Source organism: Microcebus murinus, chromosome 14, assembly GCF_040939455.1.
Source record: "Microcebus murinus isolate Inina chromosome 14, M.murinus_Inina_mat1.0, whole genome shotgun sequence".
Taxonomy (NCBI): domain Eukaryota; kingdom Metazoa; phylum Chordata; class Mammalia; order Primates; family Cheirogaleidae; genus Microcebus; species Microcebus murinus.
In genome coordinates, this window is record NC_134117.1 from 81,439,613 (window position 1) to 81,448,619 (window position 9,007).

At 63.9% G+C, this 9,007-nt stretch overlaps 3 pseudogenes; all 3 read left to right on the plus strand.

Moving 5' to 3' along the window:
* The first annotated feature begins 280 nt into the window (after nucleotides 1-280).
* LOC142876104 (uncharacterized) lies at nucleotides 281-399 on the plus strand (annotated as a pseudogene).
* Nucleotides 400-3,850: 3,451 nt separating this feature from the next.
* On the plus strand, nucleotides 3,851-3,969 carry LOC142876105 (uncharacterized; annotated as a pseudogene).
* A 3,447-nt stretch (nucleotides 3,970-7,416) lies between these two features.
* On the plus strand, nucleotides 7,417-7,535 carry LOC142876106 (uncharacterized; annotated as a pseudogene).
* Nucleotides 7,536-9,007: the final 1,472 nt, after the last annotated feature.

Below are 9,007 nucleotides of genomic sequence, written 5' to 3' on the forward strand. Positions count from 1 at the left end.
CCTTGGCGAGTCCAGCCGTGGAGGCGCATCTTGTGTGAGTGTGAGTGAGTGTGAGTGTGTGTGTGTGTGTATAGAGAGACAGCCCCCCGCCCCGCCCCGCCCATCACCCCCGTCCCTGGGAGCCCACGGGACCCGGCCGGCGAACTCAACAGGCCCGGCCCGGCGCGGGGCCTGGGGCGGGAGGCGGCGGCGGCGGCGGCGGCGGCGGCGGCGGCGGCGGCGGCGGGAAAGCGCAGAGAGGCTCGGCTTCTTGAGCGGGGCAGGGGCGCCCTCCGCCGCCGTCTAGGGCCACACCACCCTGAACGCCCCCGATCTCGTCTGGTCTCGGAAGCTAAGCAGGGTCGGGCCCGGTCAGTACTTGGATGGGAGACTGCCTGGGAATACCGGGGGCCACAGGCTGCTTCTTTTTTTTTTTTTTTTTTTTTGCCTCTTGTTCTGTCCCCTTTCTGGGAGCGCGGCGGCGGCCCGGGGTGGGGGTGACCCCAACCCTCAGCGCCCGCCGCGCTGCCTGGCGCCTCAGCCCGCACCGTGGGGCCTCCTCTTGTCCCAAGCCGCGACACCGCCGCCACGCGGCAGCATGCGTGGCATCTGCACTGTCAGGTCTCAGACCAAAGGTCTGCTCTGTGGGAACAGACACGCTGGAGAAAACCTTGAGAGTCTGAGAGGGGAGGGAGTTCCAGAAGAAGGCCAGGATGTCATTTTGAGGGAGTATGTGACCAGAACTCGTCCCGTTGCTTTTGGGGGTTCTATGGGCTCCACGCAGGAATCTTTGGTGGTGGCACCTGATGTTGGGGGATCCGGAGTCACACCCAGACCTGCTCCACAGGCCTCCTTTTACTTTTCTCTTCGGATTCATGATTTTTAAAAAGTGTCTCTTACCTCTATGATTGCATTTTCTTTTCTCTCTCTTTTCAAGCAGATGATGGGAGTACAAGTATTCAGGTGACATGTGTTGCCCGTGCACCCCTCCCCCCTGTGTTCTCATTCATATACCTCTCATGTTGTTCCAGCGTATTGTGGGGGTACCAGTGTTAAGGTCGGGTACAGTTGCCCTCTCCAAGCCTCCCCCCTGGGGTCAGAGCTTCAAGTGCGCCCATCCCCCAGTCGGTGCGCACCCACCCCATTCCTAATGGATGTGGATGCCCATCGCCTCCCCCCACCCGCCCGACACCCACCCGATGAAGGTGATTCCTCTCCGTCCACTTAGGTGTCCATCCGTTCGTACCAATTTGCTGGTGAGCGCGCTCACGTGGTGCTCGTGTGTCCATTCTTGGGATACCTGGCTTACTGGAACGGGTTCCAGCTCTGGCCAGGAGAACACGAGAGGCGCCCTCTCACCGCTGCTCCTCACAGCCGAATGGCACTCCGTGGTGTCCACGCGCCACATTTTATTAATGCACTCCTGGATGGATGGGCACTCGGGTCGCTTCCACGTCTTTGCGATTGTGAATTGTGCCCTAACTGTCACCCTACCCCTTACCCAGCCCGTCTCCTCTGCCCCTGCCTGACGCACTCCTCCCCGGCCAGGCCCGTCACTGTCCTGGGCCCCCGCCTGACCGGCTCCTCCCCGCCCGGCCTGTCACCGTCCTCTGCCCCTGCCTGACATGCTCCTTCCCGCCCGGCCTCTCACCGTCCTCGGCCCCTGCCTGACCGGCTCCTCCGTCGCCTGGGCCTTCCAAGGGCTTGGTGTGGAGGCTGCTTCCAGGAAGCCCTCCAGAAACCCGGCAGCAGGGTGGCCGCAGCAGTCTCCAGCAGCCTTCCCTAAGTCGAGTGCGGGGGACGTGCCCCCGCTGTGCCGCGGGGGGCCCAGCCTGGTGTCTTCCCTGAGGCCCTGCGGCTGCCGGCTGGGGCTGCCGCTCCCCGCGAGGGGAGAGCCGCGGAGGTGGGGACCGCCTCCTGATGGGGACGTACGTACACGCAGCTCTCCACGTCGGATCCCGGGGCTCTCTGTCCTGCCCGAAGGCCCAGCGGGCCTGCGGGTCCTTAGAGTGGCAAAAACATCCGAAAGCTGAGACTGAGGGTCCGGTGGGTGTCTGCACTTTTGTGCTGGGCACCCCAGGGAGGCCCGGGGGCTGGCTGGACAACGTGGTCTGCTGGGCGGGGGGGGGGGTTGGAGGAGCAACTGATGCCCTTCGCACCTTGGGTAGCAAGAGTCTGAGGTGTCTCTGAGCCCTGTGCCATGTCCGGGGGGGGGGGGCGCGGGGGGGGGGAGGAGGAGGAGGAGGAGGAGGTGGGAAGGGCCGGGGCCTGCAGTCCTGTTCCCGGGGTGGCACGGCAAGTGGCTTCTTCCACAGGCTGCTTGGCCTGGGCTCCCTGCACCTGGGCCTTTGGGGGACTGGCCCTGTGCTTGCCAACACTTCCTGCAGGGACCCAGAGCTGGGAGGTGGCATCTCTCAGCCCTGGGTCGGGCAGAGCCCCAGCGGGCCATGCCCACAACCTCTCTCAGCACCGGTCCCCCAGAAGGCTCCTTTGGGACCAGGATTCTCTTGCGGTGACTCTTTAAGGTCTGGCCCCTGGATGGAGGGGCACCAGGAGTAGAGGAGCAGGAAGGGGAAGGGGGTGGCCATGCGAGGGGACACTTTGAGGCCAAGTCCCAGCTTCAGCCTGATCCTCCTGGGAACCCCGCTCTGAGACAAGGAGCCGGGCTTCGCATTCCCACAGCAGCCAGTCGTGGGCTGAGGACACCTGGGGCCTTGGGAACTCCCTGGCTTCTCCTTGGTTTAACATCTAGAGCTGCTTGTGAATCGGGCCGCCACACACACCCGAGTGCAGGTGTCTTCCGCACAGACTGCGGGCCTCGCTCTTCTGAACGCCGCTAGCTCGCCACCCACCCACGGGTGAACCTGGTCAGGGTGCTTTCTCTCGGGGGCAGACTCTTTTCCGGGCGGGCTACCGGTGTCTCTGTTTGCTCGTTTCTTTCTTCCATTTCGGGAAAGGCTTCCTTGCTGGGTGTGGAAATCTCCTATGCCTTCCCTCGCCTATTCTGTCAGCTTTCAAATTCTCTTTCAGTTGCCACCCTCACAGATGGATTAGGAAACTCTTTCCGGTGCACTCATTAGTGAAATGACCTCAATGAAGCTGGAATCCAATATCTAATGGCCGATTTTTAGCGAGTCCACACGCCAGGGTGGTCGGGGTCCAATGCAGCCCCGGCCAGGCCCAGGCCCCTTGGACCGGGCCACAGGAGGACACAGAGGAGGGTCCCGGCCCCCACGAAGCGGTGCCGGCGGTTCTCCACGGGCTTGGGCGTTTTCCAGAGGTAGGAGATGGAGGGGACTGATTTCTTCAGCGCCCCACAAACCACGCCACCCCACCCCACCCATGGGACACATCCCCAGAGAGAGACGCCCCATACACTGGCTCCCCTCCCCCTTGCGCTGTGCCCCAGCCCTGGCCCGGGGGAATAGGCGGCAGCCCACCCACAGGGCGAGGGGGGGCACAGCTGAAAGGGGTTGTGGGGGAGGGCGGCCCCTGGCTGGGGTCAAAGGGCGCGCGCGTGCGCAGTCAGCGTCAGCGGCGGCGACGCGCTGGGGGTGGGCAGCGGGTAGGTGAAGGAGGCCGGGCGAGGAGACGAGGGGGGCTGGGAGGGCTCCACCTTGGCGAGTCCAGCCGTGGAGGCGCATCTTGTGTGAGTGTGAGTGAGTGTGAGTGTGTGTGTGTGTGTATAGAGAGACAGCCCCCCGCCCCGCCCCGCCCATCACCCCCGTCCCTGGGAGCCCACGGGACCCGGCCGGCGAACTCAACAGGCCCGGCCCGGCGCGGGGCCTGGGGCGGGAGGCGGCGGCGGCGGCGGCGGGAAAGCGCAGAGAGGCTCGGCTTCTTGAGCGGGGCAGGGGCGCCCTCCGCCGCCGTCTAGGGCCACACCACCCTGAACGCCCCCGATCTCGTCTGGTCTCGGAAGCTAAGCAGGGTCGGGCCCGGTCAGTACTTGGATGGGAGACTGCCTGGGAATACCGGGGGCCACAGGCTGCTTCTTTTTTTTTTTTTTTTTTTGCCTCTTGTTCTGTCCCCTTTCTGGGAGCGCGGCGGCGGCCCGGGGTGGGGGTGACCCCAACCCTCAGCGCCCGCCGCGCTGCCTGGCGCCTCAGCCCGCACCGTGGGGCCTCCTCTTGTCCCAAGCCGCGACACCGCCGCCACGCGGCACCATGCGTGGCATCTGCACTGTCAGGTCTCAGACCAAAGGTCTGCTCTGTGGGAACAGACACGCTGGAGAAAACCTTGAGAGTCTGAGAGGGGAGGGAGTTCCAGAAGAAGGCCAGGATGTCATTTTGAGGGAGTATGTGACCAGAACTCGTCCCGTTGCTTTTGGGGGTTCTATGGGCTCCACGCAGGAATCTTTGGTGGTGGCACCTGATGTTGGGGGATCCGGAGTCACACCCAGACCTGCTCCACAGGCCTCCTTTTACTTTTCTCTTCGGATTCATGATTTTTAAAAAGTGTCTCTTACCTCTATGATTGCATTTTCTTTTCTCTCTCTTTTCAAGCAGATGATGGGAGTACAAGTATTCAGGTGACATGTGTTGCCCGTGCACCCCTCCCCCCTGTGTTCTCATTCATATACCTCTCATGTTGTTCCAGCGTATTGTGGGGGTACCAGTGTTAAGGTCGGGTACAGTTGCCCTCTCCAAGCCTCCCCCCTGGGGTCAGAGCTTCAAGTGCGCCCATCCCCCAGTCGGTGCGCACCCACCCCATTCCTAATGGATGTGGATGCCCATCGCCTCCCCCCACCCGCCCGACACCCACCCGATGAAGGTGATTCCTCTCCGTCCACTTAGGTGTCCATCCGTTCGTACCAATTTGCTGGTGAGCGCGCTCACGTGGTGCTCGTGTGTCCATTCTTGGGATACCTGGCTTACTGGAACGGGTTCCAGCTCTGGCCAGGAGAACACGAGAGGCGCCCTCTCACCGCTGCTCCTCACAGCCGAATGGCACTCCGTGGTGTCCACGCGCCACATTTTATTAATGCACTCCTGGATGGATGGGCACTCGGGTCGCTTCCACGTCTTTGCGATTGTGAATTGTGCCCTAACTGTCACCCTACCCCTTACCCAGCCCGTCTCCTCTGCCCCTGCCTGACGCACTCCTCCCCGGCCAGGCCCGTCACTGTCCTGGGCCCCCGCCTGACCGGCTCCTCCCCGCCCGGCCTGTCACCGTCCTCTGCCCCTGCCTGACATGCTCCTTCCCGCCCGGCCTCTCACCGTCCTCGGCCCCTGCCTGACCGGCTCCTCCGTCGCCTGGGCCTTCCAAGGGCTTGGTGTGGAGGCTGCTTCCAGGAAGCCCTCCAGAAACCCGGCAGCAGGGTGGCCGCAGCAGTCTCCAGCAGCCTTCCCTAAGTCGAGTGCGGGGGACGTGCCCCCGCTGTGCCGCGGGGGGCCCAGCCTGGTGTCTTCCCTGATGCCCTGCGGCTGCCGGCTGGGGCTGCCGCTCCCCGCGAGGGGAGAGCCGCGGAGGTGGGGACCGCCTCCTGATGGGGACGTACGTACACGCAGCTCTCCACGTCGGATCCCGGGGCTCTCTGTCCTGCCCGAAGGCCCAGCGGGCCTGCGGGTCCTTAGAGTGGCAAAAACATCCGAAAGCTGAGACTGAGGGTCCGGTGGGTGTCTGCACTTTTGTGCTGGGCACCCCAGGGAGGCCCGGGGGCTGGCTGGACAACGTGGTCTGCTGGGCGGGGGGGGGTTTGGAGGAGCAACTGATGCCCTTCGCACCTTGGGTAGCAAGAGTCTGAGGTGTCTCTGAGCCCTGTGCCATGTCCGGGGGGGGGGCGCGGGGGGGGGGGAGGAGGAGGAGGAGGAGGAGGTGGGAAGGGCCGGGGCCTGCAGTCCTGTTCCCGGGGTGGCACGGCAAGTGGCTTCTTCCACAGGCTGCTTGGCCTGGGCTCCCTGCACCTGGGCCTTTGGGGGACTGGCCCTGTGCTTGCCAACACTTCCTGCAGGGACCCAGAGCTGGGAGGTGGCATCTCTCAGCCCTGGGTCGGGCAGAGCCCCAGCGGGCCATGCCCACAACCTCTCTCAGCACCGGTCCCCCAGAAGGCTCCTTTGGGACCAGGATTCTCTTGCGGTGACTCTTTAAGGTCTGGCCCCTGGATGGAGGGGCACCAGGAGTAGAGGAGCAGGAAGGGGAAGGGGGTGGCCATGCGAGGGGACACTTTGAGGCCAAGTCCCAGCTTCAGCCTGATCCTCCTGGGAACCCCGCTCTGAGACAAGGAGCCGGGCTTCGCATTCCCACAGCAGCCAGTCGTGGGCTGAGGACACCTGGGGCCTTGGGAACTCCCTGGCTTCTCCTTGGTTTAACATCTAGAGCTGCTTGTGAATCGGGCCGCCACACACACCCGAGTGCAGGTGTCTTCCGCACAGACTGCGGGCCTCGCTCTTCTGAACGCCGCTAGCTCGCCACCCACCCACGGGTGAACCTGGTCAGGGTGCTTTCTCTCGGGGGCAGACTCTTTTCCGGGCGGGCTACCGGTGTCTCTGTTTGCTCGTTTCTTTCTTCCATTTCGGGAAAGGCTTCCTTGCTGGGTGTGGAAATCTCCTATGCCTTCCCTCGCCTATTCTGTCAGCTTTCAAATTCTCTTTCAGTTGCCACCCTCACAGATGGATTAGGAAACTCTTTCCGGTGCACTCATTAGTGAAATGACCTCAATGAAGCTGGAATCCAATATCAAATGGCCGATTTTTAGCGAGTCCACACGCCAGGGTGGTCGGGGTCCAATGCAGCCCCGGCCAGGCCCAGGCCCCTTGGACCGGGCCACAGGAGGACACAGAGGAGGGTCCCGGCCCCCACGAAGCGGTGCCGGCGGTTCTCCACGGGCTTGGGCGTTTTCCAGAGGTAGGAGATGGAGGGGACTGATTTCTTCAGCGCCCCACAAACCACGCCACCCCACCCCACCCATGGGACACATCCCCAGAGAGAGACGCCCCATACACTGGCTCCCCTCCCCCTTGCGCTGTGCCCCAGCCCTGGCCCGGGGGAATAGGCGGCAGCCCACCCACAGGGCGAGGGGGGGCACAGCTGAAAGGGGTTGTGGGGGAGGGCGGCCCCTGGCTGGGGTCAAAGGGCGCGCGCGTGCGCAGTCAGCGTCAGCGGCGGCGACGCGCTGGGGGTGGGCAGCGGGTAGGTGAAGGAGGCCGGGCGAGGAGACGAGGGGGGCTGGGAGGGCTCCACCTTGGCGAGTCCAGCCGTGGAGGCGCATCTTGTGTGAGTGTGAGTGAGTGTGAGTGTGTGTGTGTGTGTATAGAGAGACAGCCCCCCGCCCCGCCCCGCCCATCACCCCCGTCCCTGGGAGCCCACGGGACCCGGCCGGCGAACTCAACAGGCCCGGCCCGGCGCGGGGCCTGGGGCGGGAGGCGGCGGCGGCGGCGGCGGGAAAGCGCAGAGAGGCTCGGCTTCTTGAGCGGGGCAGGGGCGCCCTCCGCCGCCGTCTAGGGCCACACCACCCTGAACGCCCCCGATCTCGTCTGGTCTCGGAAGCTAAGCAGGGTCGGGCCCGGTCAGTACTTGGATGGGAGACTGCCTGGGAATACCGGGGGCCACAGGCTGCTTCTTTTTTTTTTTTTTTTTTTGCCTCTTGTTCTGTCCCCTTTCTGGGAGCGCGGCGGCGGCCCGGGGTGGGGGTGACCCCAACCCTCAGCGCCCGCCGCGCTGCCTGGCGCCTCAGCCCGCACCGTGGGGCCTCCTCTTGTCCCAAGCCGCGACACCGCCGCCACGCGGCAGCATGCGTGGCATCTGCACTGTCAGGTCTCAGACCAAAGGTCTGCTCTGTGGGAACCGACACGCTGGAGAAAACCTTGAGAGTCTGAGAGGGGAGGGAGTTCCAGAAGAAGGCCAGGATGTCATTTTGAGGGAGTATGTGACCAGAACTCGTCCCGTTGCTTTTGGGGGTTCTATGGGCTCCACGCAGGAATCTTTGGTGGTGGCACCTGATGTTGGGGGATCCGGAGTCACACCCAGACCTGCTCCACAGGCCTCCTTTTACTTTTCTCTTCGGATTCATGATTTTTAAAAAGTGTCTCTTACCTCTATGATTGCATTTTCTTTTCTCTCTCTTTTCAAGCAGATGATGGGAGTACAAGTATTCAGGTGACATGTGTTGCCCGTGCACCCCTCCCCCCTGTGTTCTCATTCATATACCTCTCATGTTGTTCCAGCGTATTGTGGGGGTACCAGTGTTAAGGTCGGGTACAGTTGCCCTCTCCAAGCCTCCCCCCTGGGGTCAGAGCTTCAAGTGCGCCCATCCCCCAGTCGGTGCGCACCCACCCCATTCCTAATGGATGTGGATGCCCATCGCCTCCCCCCACCCGCCCGACACCCACCCGATGAAGGTGATTCCTCTCCGTCCACTTAGGTGTCCATCCGTTCGTACCAATTTGCTGGTGAGCGCGCTCACGTGGTGCTCGTGTGTCCATTCTTGGGATACCTGGCTTACTGGAACGGGTTCCAGCTCTGGCCAGGAGAACACGAGAGGCGCCCTCTCACCGCTGCTCCTCACAGCCGAATGGCACTCCGTGGTGTCCACGCGCCACATTTTATTAATGCACTCCTGGATGGATGGGCACTCGGGTCGCTTCCACGTCTTTGCGATTGTGAATTGTGCCCTAACTGTCACCCTACCCCTTACCCAGCCCGTCTCCTCTGCCCCTGCCTGACGCACTCCTCCCCGGCCAGGCCCGTCACTGTCCTGGGCCCCCGCCTGACCGGCTCCTCCCCGCCCGGCCTGTCACCGTCCTCTGCCCCTGCCTGACATGCTCCTTCCCGCCCGGCCTCTCACCGTCCTCGGCCCCTGCCTGACCGGCTCCTCCGTCGCCTGGGCCTTCCAAGGGCTTGGTGTGGAGGCTGCTTCCAGGAAGCCCTCCAGAAACCCGGCAGCAGGGTGGCCGCAGCAGTCTCCAGCAGCCTTCCCTAAGTCGAGTGCGGGGGACGTGCCCCCGCTGTGCCGCGGGGGGCCCAGCCTGGTGTCTTCCCTGAGGCCCTGTGGCTGCCGGCTGGGGCTGCCGCTCCCCGCAAGGGGAGA